This window comes from Rattus norvegicus, chromosome 16 (assembly GCF_021556685.1).
Source record: "Rattus norvegicus strain SHRSP/BbbUtx chromosome 16, alternate assembly SHRSP_T2T, whole genome shotgun sequence".
NCBI classification, from domain to species: domain Eukaryota; kingdom Metazoa; phylum Chordata; class Mammalia; order Rodentia; family Muridae; genus Rattus; species Rattus norvegicus.
This window is the reverse complement of record NC_141549.1, coordinates 61,327,238-61,340,000: the sequence shown is the minus strand read 5'-3', so window position 1 is coordinate 61,340,000 and position 12,763 is coordinate 61,327,238. Positions and strand designations below refer to the sequence as shown.

The window sequence follows — 12,763 nt, the reverse complement described above, 5'->3', positions numbered from 1 at the left end:
ATCTATCAAACTCCATAGTACACATCTTTGTAGTAAAGGTTAAAAATCTTGCTTAATTTTGTTTTACCACTGTTCATCTTACTCAGGAAATTAATATTGTGTGTAATAAAAATATTAGTAAAAATTATAGAGGAAGAGAAAATTTAGTATTAACATGATTTCCTTGTAATAGAGTTGTCATTTGAAACTTTAAGACTTTGTGGAGAGCTGAGAGTAGTACACTGTTAGCAGTGTGCTCATAGGTTTATTATATATGGCACTATTTAGGTACAAAATTAAAAATAATCTCCTTTCTCTGGGGAATATATGGTAATAAAAATTATTATAAGTATATATCTCAGAAGAGAAAAAGGTTATTAGCAGGGTGGGTGCATATGTCAAAGTATATATGGAACTGTCATGGTGAGATCTATTATTTTTCCAATTAAAGTAAAATAATGTCAAATGTTAATTCAGCAAGATATGTGAAATATTTATGGTTAAAAACAGGCATGTGTAATATATGTATAACATACTTGTATAGGAAATTCTCACCTTTGCCTGTGTCCATTAGCTATGTACATCCTTCATACCTTACATTTTAATCTCACTAAGTAGTTAGGGATGTTCAGAACTGATGTGCAATTGATAGGGCAGATTGAAAGCAGACAAGCCAAGGCAATACAGGATACACTGACAACCAGGCAACTGTACCATAGGACAGAATGACAGACCAACCACCACAGGGCAGACTGGGAGAAAGTTCATACAGCAACCTCTGGAGAGCAGTTCTCTGTTCTTTAGGACATGCAGAGTTTAGTTATTCAAGCCGAACATCTGTGCCATTTCAATAACAGCCAATTGTGTGTTTGAATTTAGATATTTAAAAGGAAAGATGGTAACACTTAAGAAAGTTATATTTCTTTCTATTGATTAAGTAAGTGTAATTAAAGTAAAATACACAGTGGGTAAACTGAGACTGAGTCATGTCAAAAGGAAGGGAGGTTTTGTTTCGGCCAGATTTTGAGTCACTTATTTCAGTGAATCTACCCAAATCACTTTCTGAAAATACAGGTTTTTCTTCATTCCACTGCCTCAACCTAAAGAAAACAGACTGGTTGGTTTTCTTCTCTGGATTCTCACACCAAAGAAGATTCCCCGATTAGCCTATCAGAAGGCAGTAATGAGCAATATTACTATTTATTGTATTTATTGTATCTGTGTGCCTTACAGTAACCATGTAAAGAAGTTTACATTATTCTTTTACAAGCAAGAAAGTAAAGAATAAGTTAGTCAGCTTGCTTCAGTTCACACAGATGGGAACTCTCAACTGGAATTTGAACCTACTTGCCTGTATTCTGTGGTCGCTAAGCTCTGTGTCTCTAAAGTCAAGGACATTGGTTTATGTTGGGTATAGCACCCCACACACAGGAGCCCACTATGCGAGCGAGAATGCATAGAAAGCCATTTGTTGCATGTGTTTTAAATATAGTAACAGATCCGTTCTTGTTTCATCTATTGCGTCATGCATAGTTTTGCTATTGTGTTTTATTTTGAAACCTTAAATGGAATATATTCTAATATTCACAAACACATACCTGATGGGGGAATCTTGGGAGAGGATCCACTCACCAATGGCAGCCTTTTAAACACCAGTAAAGGCATGTTTTCAGACAGTACATTTACAACTCTGCTTGGATGATAACATTTTAAAAAATTAATTACATGATTTTTGTTTCTCTTCCTTTCTTTAACATATAGAGTAAAATCTCAATGTCATTTAACTGTTGGTAACTGATAAAAGTGAAGTCATTTAAGCAGCAGTAATACCAACATGTCCTGTGAACCTCACTCATAATTTTCTGTCTTCTACAACTACTTCTGTCATGCTGACCGTCACCAGCCGTAATTCTTCCTAATGTGTAAATCACAGTTACTCATTTCTGGCTTCTCTTAACCTATATTGGAGGCTTCTTTCAGTAGTTAAGATGCTACCCAAAATGTTGCTTTGTTTATTCAGTTTCCAAAATATCTATCTCTTTTAAATAAACATCTTTTTTTTTCCTTTGGAAGCAAAACTTAGATTTCTGTTTTGGGAGAAATATTAGTATCTGATTTGGTGAAATTCTATTTAAAAAGCCTCTGACTGCCTAGTAAAAGAAGAGTTCTTGAAACACTGATGAGTTATACAGGAGTGTATCAATAATGCAGAAGGAACTATCCAGAAAAAGAGTGCTTATAGAGTTTCTGATCGTATGCTATTTCCTTTTCCTTGTGCGTGTGTGTGTGTGTGTGCGCATTATATGGACATGTTTATAGGGATGTCCATGAAAACCAGAGGATGGCTTTGGGTAGCTTCTATTGTTTTTTCTACCACTCATTTTTTTCTGTTTGTTTTCACTAATTTTTTTTGTTCACTTTACATCCAGGTTGAAGATCCTGTCCTTTCCTCCCAGTCCCTCATTCACAAATCTCTCCCTCTTTACAGCCTCCATTTCTCCTCGGAGAAAGAGAAGCACTCCTCCTTGGGTACTTACAGCTCTAGGACATCCAGTGTAAGGGCATCCTCTTCCATTGAGGCTGAGCAGTAATTCTAGCTAGGGGAAGGGGATCCAGTGGCAAACAACAGAGTCAGAGACATCCCCTGCGACAGTTGTTAGGAAGCCCACATGAAGACCAAGCTTAACACCTGCTGCAAATGTGTAGAAGGCCTAGTTATGGACACCACATGCTCTTTGGTTCACCTACCCAATTTTTTGACACAGGATCTCTCGCTAATTGTCAAGCACAGTAGTTCACCTAGACTTGTCCAACAACTTAAAGCCACATAACTTGGCCTTAACTTAGTAAAATAATCACTGTAGGCACTGTTACTCCCATTTTTCCCATTCTGATAATTCAACTAGACTTGTCCAGCAAATATTCCAGCTCCCTTTCCTCAGTGCTAGAATTACAGACACACTCAACATCCTTACATGGCAGCTGGGAAGAGAACAAAGGAACTCATGCTCTGAAGCAAGCAATCTGTTCTCTAAGCCATCTCCTCAGCCTCCTACTTAATACCATTTTCTTGTAAGGAATAAGACTAGAAACTACGAGGTGTATGTTTTATGGCTGATCCATTTGAAAACATACTTTTCAATGAATTACGTAGTGTTACCTCTAGACAAACTGTCTTATAAGGGTAGTAATTATGTTTACTACTATACTTTATTGCTTTTGGTGCACACCTAGAATAAGAATGCAGTATATATTGCTAAAAGGAGAAAGTTATTCATAGTGGTTTATGCATAGAATAGTCAGAAAGATTTGAACTTCCTGGCAAAGAGGAAATGAACTCTGGAGATATTTACACATACATATCTCATAGCGTCCTGACTTCAAAGTTAAATTTCAGAAGTGATAGAGGTAGACTTTACTGCTTTTTGGGCATCTTGAGCAGGAATAATGATTCTTAAATTCTCCCAGTTCATAAAAAGCAACAATGGTCTATGGAACAGAGTACAGGTCATTGATTGGTACTCATTTAACTCTTTCCCTTTTACTTAGAGGATTTTGTCCTGATTTATGGTGCTGTTAAAAGTAGAATGGTTGACTAAAACACTGAATTATAGTAGTGTATAATTTTAAGGAACATAGGACAAATGTAAATGTAATTTTCAAAAATCAGTGTTGCTTGAAATACTAGCATGGGTTAAAATAGGGTAATGTGTCGCTTATACTGCAAAACTCCATGGTCCTATAGCTTTTCAAAGATTCCTGTCATGTTAACCTAGGCAGTATTAGTGTGCTGAATAGTAACTTTGATTTTAAACACAAAAGAAAACATCTCAATGATCTGAGAATTAAAAACATGAAGGATAAAACACCATTAAAGTCTAATAAGCCAGCCTTATTATCACAGTACGTCACCGTGGGGCAGAAGCCCCTTCACTGTCACTGCTGATGAGCTACACTAGTGGATGGTTCTCACACCCTGATGGTTCTCCTGCCTCAAAAATTATATCACTTTAATCACTTAGATTTTATGAGAAGCTTAAAGGCTGAAGATTACTACAAATTCTCAGACAATTTTCACATTCAGGAAAGGTCCTTATGCTTTAAACACATGATGATTTGTTGGAACAAACATTCAAAGTTATTGGATGGCTGTGATTTTACAGAGGGGTGGAAAGTACCCTCACATAATATTTTAATAACAGTATTTAACTTTTGACTAATAAAATGCTGTCTCTGTGGTTGGTTGTTCACCTTTCCAAGCGGGAAACATTTTTGATGTTAATATTTAGGAAAGTAGGCATTTAAAGATATCCCTAAACACTTCTTCACTCTGGTATCTGATTCATTAGAAGATAGGTATGCCTGTTTTTTAAACAGGTCGTTTTTATGTGCAATCTAGTGAATATTTGTGGAGAATTCTTGGGGAAAAAACTCTGCTAATTAAGGTCGAAGTTTGCCATTGACCTGATAACCTCTGAGCCCAGAGCATTATGGGATACCCCCTTCATTGGCAGGACTTCTCCTTCTCTAACCTTATCTGGGGAATTTGCCACCCCCACACCCCTCTATTTCTACCTGCGGGATGTCACTTGACCTTAGATTGCAGGATCACCTTTTCTCCTGATAAGAAGCAAATCAGCTGGCACCTTAAATCCTGAAATGCTTCCCCATGCTAATGAGGCATTTCAGTACCCTATTCCCCCACCCAAGGACCTTTACTCATCCTGGATGCCTATCCCCAGTCCCCCGAATTGTATAAGCCCTAGATCACCCCAAGTAAAGTTGCTATGTCTCCCTGAAGCTGGTCCTGGTGTGATCCTTCACCTTATGTGCTCACAGGGCTCATGAACCCGTCATCTCAGCTCTCTTTGCCATCCTGTACTGATAGAAGCTGACAGTCTCCAAGGACAGGGAAAACCCCAAATTCTGACAGTACCCCAGAGTGAGTTTATATCTTTGGAATATACTTTTTTTAAAAAAAAAATACTTGATTCTGAATTTTCTTAACTAAGGAGAAAGGCAACCTGTTTTGATCATGATGTGCAAGGAAATTTCTTTTCTTGTCCTGTTAATTGGATTTTGTAGCCCTCATGTACCTTTATAGGGACTTCATTCCTTAGGTTAGGGAAAATTTCTTCCACAATTTTGCTGAAAATATTTAAGGTGTGTTTGACTTGGGTTTCTCTTTATTCTTATTCCCACATGATCTTTTTGTAGTTTTGCAGATTTTTCTGGAGATTTCATATCTGGGTGTTTCTTTAAAAGCATTTTCTTTAACTGAGGTATCCATTTCTTCTCTCTTTTCTTCAGTGCCCCCTATTCTTTTGTAACTTTGTTGGTGAGGCTTGCCTCTGAGGTTGCTGTTCAAGTTTCTAGTCTTTTTGCTTCATTTAGGACTATATTGTCCTGACTGGTACTGATTATACTGGTGTCTCTGCGTCTTCATTTGGTGTGACTATAATCCAGCCCTAGGTATTGGTATCCTTGTTTTTGTTGGGTGGTTTTTCTGTTCCTTGGTTTCTGTTGCCCCTTTTAGTTCTTAGGAGAGTGTGACTGACTATATTGCATGGTAGGGAATGTTTTTGTGATCCTTCCAAGGTATGAGCATGCTTAGTCCCAGGCAGAATGTGTTTCTAGGTATTGGCAGCTGGCACTGAGGACTGGGGATGACCTAGAAGAGAGAGAGAAAGAGATCCTCCACCAGAGAAAGGAAAACTAGGTGTAGCCTGTGGAAATCAGGGCAGAGGGGACTGTGAAGCCACAGCAGGTGGTCTGCTACAAAACTGGGCTTAGGACTCAGGGGTTGGAATTGGTAGCAAAGAGGGAGAGGTAACGTAGCCCTCTTGATTCCCTGGCTAGCATGGCAGATGGGAGTTTATAGCTGAGACAAAAGGATGGGATCCTGGACGAAGACTATAGGGAAAGATGTGTCTAGTCTGGGTGTATTCGAGTGCATTCTTTTATTTTAAAGATAAATATTATTAAAATTGCGTAATCTTAAAATAGTGAACATCTTTTTCTGAATATTTGCATTCTTTTGTACCTGTGGAGGATCAGTTCCAGGACTCATATAGATAGAATAATCTGTAAGTGCTTGCATGTGTCCTTGATGTAAAATGTCATAGCTTAGTATATAACTTTTATTACAATAGTTTTGTAGATTACTAAGTACTATGTACATTTGTAAATTCTTATATTTTACCACTTAGGGACAAAAACATGGAAACCATGTCTATTTATTTCTAAGTAGTCAAATTTTAAAAAGAATTATTTCTCTAATGACAGGTTAGCAGAATTTTCATGGGAAATTCACAAATACAGAGCTGGGACTATATTTATTTATCTTTTGCTGACAGTATTTGCTTAATTAAAAGTCCTGAAAAATACCTGGGATCTTATTTGAATTTTATATTTTGAAGAAAATTAAAAAAAAAAATACTTGAAAGTTTGATTCAGATGCCTTGTAGATTTCTGTGAAAAATATGAAACTTAGAAATGACAACACATGTTTTCCTATTTTGTTCTTTTAAAAAAATAGTAAAAGTGAGAAACATTTTCACAAATCAAAATATATTATTAAAATCCATTGCTTAGTATTGCTAACTGTACAGTGGTGTGAAACACGCTTGGAGAGTCCTGGAGAATCTCAGGAGCTGGGCAGCCCATGTTGAAAAATGAGAAAATAAATGCTAGGGAGAGTATGGTTAAGTCTATCTTAGTCTAACACAGGGTTCTAGAAATTTCTATTTATAAAACAGATGCTACAATATGTTGAGTTCTCTTGAATGTTTGCCTTCTGCATAAAGACTAAAAGTCTGTATCCCTTACAACTGTGAGGTATAAAGTGTATCCTTGTAGACTTGTGCTGAGCGTATAAAAGTGCTCAAGAAGGACGTGTTGACTGAGTGAAAGCTAAGTGAGCAGACAGTTTAGGTTCCATGGAAACTTAAGACACAGTTATTTTCACTTGTATTGTGCCATGAAGGACTCATGTTGAGAAGTTCATACTTTTATAGCTTTAGTAGCTTTAATAAACTTAGTATACTAAATCAAGGCACCAATAGAGAGAATGTCTGCATTCTGTGCTATTGAGTATACTCTTAAACTATGAAATTAAAAGAAAAAAAGTAGGTGACTAACTCTCCCAAACATTAAGAAGAAATATTCTTATCTTATATTTTCATGAATAAAAATAAAGATTTTCTAAGGTTTCTGAAACAAAACAACTGATTTTTAGCTATGATACCAACATTTAAAAGTAGGAAAATAATACATCAGTCCTCATGAATATAGATGGATTTTATTGTGGGTTCTAAATGTAAAAAAAAAAAAGAGAGAGAGAGAGAAGAGATATGAATGAGATAGAATAGAGCTATTGAGTAATTCAGCAAGGTTTATGTAGTCAATAGTCATACATTGACAATATAAAAATATTTAAATAGTTCTATAAAAGAAAGGGAATTTTTAGAGAAATCATTCATTATCATCCATAAGAAATATTCTCATCAGTCCAGTAAATGGTAAGTAAGCTGACAGCTACCACATGACATTTAAAGAAATTGTTTTAAAGAAAGAGAATTAAGCAGAGGTATGTTTTCACAGATTGGATTTCTCCACTCTGTCAGAGTATGCATTTTCACAGTGAGAAAATTCAGGAAAATTTTTGTGACAATTGCAAAGAGGTGCTACTAGATCCACGAATGCAAAGGGCTAGAATAGAAGCAGCACTGAAGAGAAGCTAGACTGGTTGACGTTTATACTTACAAAACCAGCATTCACTGCGGATCTTTAGTAATTTCGTGATGTTCATTTCATAGCAAGATAGAGAGAACACAGTTGTGTACAAACAGGCTTATGGTTATAAAATCATGTATTGTAAGACAGATGTCCAATGCAGTGGGGCTGAAAATCCCATGAATTTGTGTCTACATGTACAAGAGAGCAAATGAATTATGACTAATTGGGAACATAATTTTTTCAAAAGAATGTGTAGGTATTCTTTGTTAGACAAGAATATCTTAGAACAGAAGATAAAGTAACTAACTGTACTTGAAGAAATAAATGAGTTATGTTAACCTTAAAAACTTCTGTTTGCTAAGTGACCCTTCGAAGACAATATAAGGAAAACCACCCATCTGCTAAGGCTTACTTGCTCTCTATACTTAACAAAGTACCTGAACACAAGCATAAAGAACTTCAACAAGACGGTAACAGTAAGGCACATAACCAAACACTAAAAGAAGAGAAAAAACCTGTGCGCTGTCACCTACTGTCCTAATTACATTAAACATAATAAAAAGCATTCAACTTTCATAATCTCTAATGAATTATAAAATTAAATATTACGTGACACTGTGAGACCTCAAGCAGGATACACAAGGATACACATCTAGACCCAAGTATTGAAGAGGATGTTAACCTCGTGCTTCTCGGGCATATCATATGCATTTACTTCTTGCTCCTGAGAACAGCTTCATTGCATCTGTGAAAGGGTGTGAACTGAGTTACTGTAGCAGTTTAAAGAACTGTCCTCTCCTAGGAGTCTGTCTGAGCAATTGTCAGGCAGTAACACAGAAGACTCTTGTCGTAAAATAGTACTGTGCTCATTTACAAAGCGCATTTACCCACTTTGTGATGGCTCAGATATCTCTTCATGAATTGTCCATTTTCTGAATATATCATTTAGTAATAGTTCCAGTTACATTAGTGGCAAGAGTTGACTTATCCCAAATTAAGGAGTACGCTAAAATGATGACATTTTTAGCATGTATGATGAAAGACAGAAACATGTCTTGCTTAAAGATGGATGGAATAAATTTGGTGTGTCTGGCATTTTAGAAGATTGAGTTAATTCAGAATTTTCTTGTTTCTTGTAAAAATTGCCACAACTTTGAGTCCTGGATTTCTGAAAGTATGCCTCAGCAGAGAGTGCTTTCCTGAAGGTTCCTTTGTGTGTATTACTCCAGCTTCTGGACTCTTGGTTGTGAGCCTAGCCTTTAACGGCTGAGCCATCTCTCCAGCCCCAGCTTCTGGACTCTTGAATAAACAAGTAACTAAAGGGGATTTGCAAAATTGGCAAAACCTACCACAGATTATATTGTGGATTAATTTTGATATCTCTGTTTAAGATAATTTGGTCATTTTCTCTTAGGTACTAACAAAATGTGTTTTCATTTCTATCTATTGCTATGCTAATATGTCACAGATGTAATCATGTTCCTAGTATCAAATTTAGTGGTAATTCTGAAAATAAACATTTTCTGATATTGACTGACTTCTATAATGTGGAAATCTTAGGAAAATTTCTGTATTTGTATCGAGAGAAATTCATATACCTCAAGAATGGTTGATCTGGCATTAAATGTACATTTATTTTTTGTTAAAATTGCAAATGAAGATCTGTTTCTATTAGACACAGATTCGCAGACTACCCTGTAGCACCATGTTTGATAGGTTAACCTTGTGTTTGGGCTATTGTAGTCACTGAGCGGTTTCTCTCCCATCTGAGGCTAACACCTCTCCCTTATGTGCTAGAGTCTTTCCCTTCTTGCTTATGCAATAATAACATTCTAGCTCCTTTTAGTTTTTTCAATGTCATTACAAAATCTTCCCTTTTGTGACTCATTCTCTTTAGAAGTGTAGCTATCTGGAGTTAAAAATATCTTCCTTCCTAAAATTCTATTGTTACACGACACTACGTTTGGTCCAGTATGTATAGGTCTCGTGCATGTAGCTGTGCGGCTAAGTCCACTGTTAAGACACCATATCATATGTGGAAGGCAGCTTTGCACAGCACTCCTTACAATTCTTTAGCTCTTGTATGATGTTCTGCGAGCCTTGGAGGAGGTGACACAGATGTCCCAAGAAATACCTTCCACCTCAAGTTGATTGTCAGATTGTTTTATATTTGATTTTCCCTCAAGTATGAGGTTTGTGAGCCACTATGACTTCAGTTTCCAAAATACTGTGTTTGCCGGATACACTAGCTCTGATACCGAGAAGCTGGGGAATAGGCTTGAACTGGTCGGTACAGCAGACGACTTCCTGAACAGAGAACCAAAGGCTTGGGCACTAATGTCGAACGTTCATAAATGTGACCTCATGAAACTGAAAACCTATAAGTCAAAAGACCCCATCATCAGGACAAAACAAGAGCCTACAGATTGGGAAGGATCTTCACTAACTCTACATCCGGTAGAGGGCTAATATCCAAAGTATATAAAGAACTCAAGAAGTTAGACACTGACAATCCAAATAATGCAGTTAAAAGATAGGGTGCAGAGCTAAACAGAGAATTCTCAACGGAGGAATCTCAAGTAGCCAAAAAGCCCTTAGAGAAATGTTCAACATCCTTAGTCATCAGGGAAATACAAATCAAAAGTAGTCTCAAAATCCACCTATACTCATCAAAATAGCTAAGATTTAAAAACTCAAAAGACAGCACATGCTGGCACGGTGGTAGAGCAAGGAGTGCAAGCTTGAACAACCACTCTGGAAATCAATTTGGCAGTTTCTCAGAAGATTTGGAATAGTTCTGCCTTTGGAGCCAACTGTTCCGGTCCTGGGCATATACCCAAAAGATTCTACATCATATCACAATGACACTTGCTCAGCTGTGTTCATAGCACCTTTATTGGTAATAGCCAGAAACTGGAAACAACTTAGTTATCTCTCAACAAAAGAATGGATACAGAAGATGTGGTACATCTACACAATGGAGTACTACTCAGCTATCAAAAACAATGACTTCATGAAATTTATAGGCAAATGGATGGAACTAGTTACTGAGTAACTAGTTGTGTTTGTGTTACTGAGTGGGGTAACACAAACACAAAAGGACTTGCATGGTATGCACTAACATATACATTGGATTTTAGCCATAAAGTACAGGATACCCATGCTATAAACTACAGACCTAAAGGAGCCAAATAACAAGAAGAGAACAAGAGAGGATGGTTGAATCTTCCTCAGAAGAGAAAACAAAATAGATATTGGAGGTCAATGGGAGTAGAGAACTGGGTGGAAGAGGGGATGGAGATGAGAGCGGGGTGGGTGGGAGGATCATATATAGGGAGAGCATAGGAAAGAGAAAGTGGATTGGCTGAGGGAGGAGAATCTGCTAGAGGCCTTGGAGTAAGACCAGAGGGCTTAGCGTGGTGACTCTAGCTGAGATTTCTAGCAGTGGGGCATATGGATCCTGAAGTGGCCACTTCCTGTAGCTAGATAGGACATTGAAAGGACAAGGACAGCAACCCACACACAAAACCTTCTACCCAAAATGTGTTCTGCCTGTAAGGTGTACAGGGACTAAGAGCAGAATCTGAGGAAAGGGACAACCAATGACTGCCCATCCCATAGGCAAGAACCAATCCCCAACACTATTAATAATACTCCATTGTGCTTGCAGACAGGAGCCTCGCTAGCATAACTGTCATCTGGGAGGCTCCACCCAACAACCAATGGAAAGAGATGCAGACATTCACTCAAGTAGTAGATGGAGCTCGGGAAGTCTTAGGGAAGAGTTTGGAGAAAGATTAAAGGGCCAGAAGAGAACAGGGACTCCACAGGAAGACCAATAGAGTCAACTAACCTGGATCCCTGGGGGCTCCTAGAAACTGAATCACCAACCAGAGAGCCAGCAGGGGCTGGTCCTAGGCCCCTGTGCATATATGGCAGATGAGCAGTTTGGTTTTCATGGAGGTCCCCCATCAACTGCAGCAGAGGCTGCCCCTGAACCTGTTGCTTAACTGCTTGCCCATGGGTCCTGCACTACTAAATGGACAGCCTTGACTGGTCTCAGTGGGAGAGGATGTGCCTAGACTGCATCAGCTTGATGTAAAAAGATGGGAGTTTGGAGGATTGACACATGGGGGAGGCTTCCCCTTCTCGGGAATAGGGGGAGGACTTACATGACGGGGTATACTCGAGAGGAAGGGCTGATACTGGGTTGTAAAATGAATATATAAATAAATTAAACAAAGAAAACAAAAAAAAATACAACTTAGTCTTCTGAGTTTTCGTATCCTCTAAAGGTATATAGTATCCTCTTTGTGTTTTCTCTTTTAAAAACAAAACAAAATAAACAAGCAAACCACACAAGTTTAGATGGCTGTTTATTGCTATTTTTAACACTCATGAAGACAGATAATTACCGGACCCAGGGAGTGGAAATGAAGAGAACTTGGACAAATTACAGGGCCTATGCAATACTGAGTATGACCCAAAGCACACATTTTATTTTAGAGGTGTTTTCAAGTTTATGGATTTAGAAATAATGTTTTAAGAGAACTTATGAGTAATCATAAGCGATTGATCTGTAACTTCTTGTTCATTACCATCCTCCTTTGTAATGCTTTGTTATCATTGGGATTTCTTTTCTAAATACATTTTTCTCACATTGAGCCAACAGACACAAAAATATCTCGAGGAAGTATTCTTAAGTATTTAACTTCCCCGTTTTCACTGATCTGGATTTGTACTGAGGCACTTTGCTGAATGCAGCCAAGTATTAGTGGACATACAGATGTGGTACCTAAGAACTTAAACTATGCATAGTCCTAACGAGTGCAAATGAAGTTTAGAAAGAAGGATCCCATTTTATCTCTATGTCATGTCTGAGCTGATTTTTGGACTGGAGCAGGTTGTCAAATGTTCTCAGATTGTCATTGTCAGGTACTTAACAAAATTTTGTGTCATTTAGGCATCACCGTATCTCTTGGGGAGAATTAGTTTCATAGCTACGGAAGCTATGGAATTAAAGATTCAGAGAGAATAATTTACTCAG

General features: G+C 37.6%; 2 protein-coding genes and 1 long non-coding RNA gene across 4 annotated transcripts in view; 1 reads left to right on the top strand and 2 right to left on the bottom strand.

Moving 5' to 3' along the window:
* Window positions 1-12,763, bottom strand: part of Erich1 (glutamate-rich 1) — a gene marked incomplete at its 5' end in the record, with an annotated part of 52,793,804 nt that overhangs the window by 22,324,363 nt on the left and 30,456,678 nt on the right.
* Window positions 1-12,763, bottom strand: part of LOC148000580 (uncharacterized) — a 95,250-nt gene that overhangs the window by 19,067 nt on the left and 63,420 nt on the right. The gene's annotated exons all lie outside the window — the stretch shown is intronic.
* The window catches only part of Tusc3 (tumor suppressor candidate 3), a 148,578-nt gene that overhangs the window by 89,586 nt on the left and 46,229 nt on the right, over window positions 1-12,763 (top strand). The window lies entirely within an intron of this gene.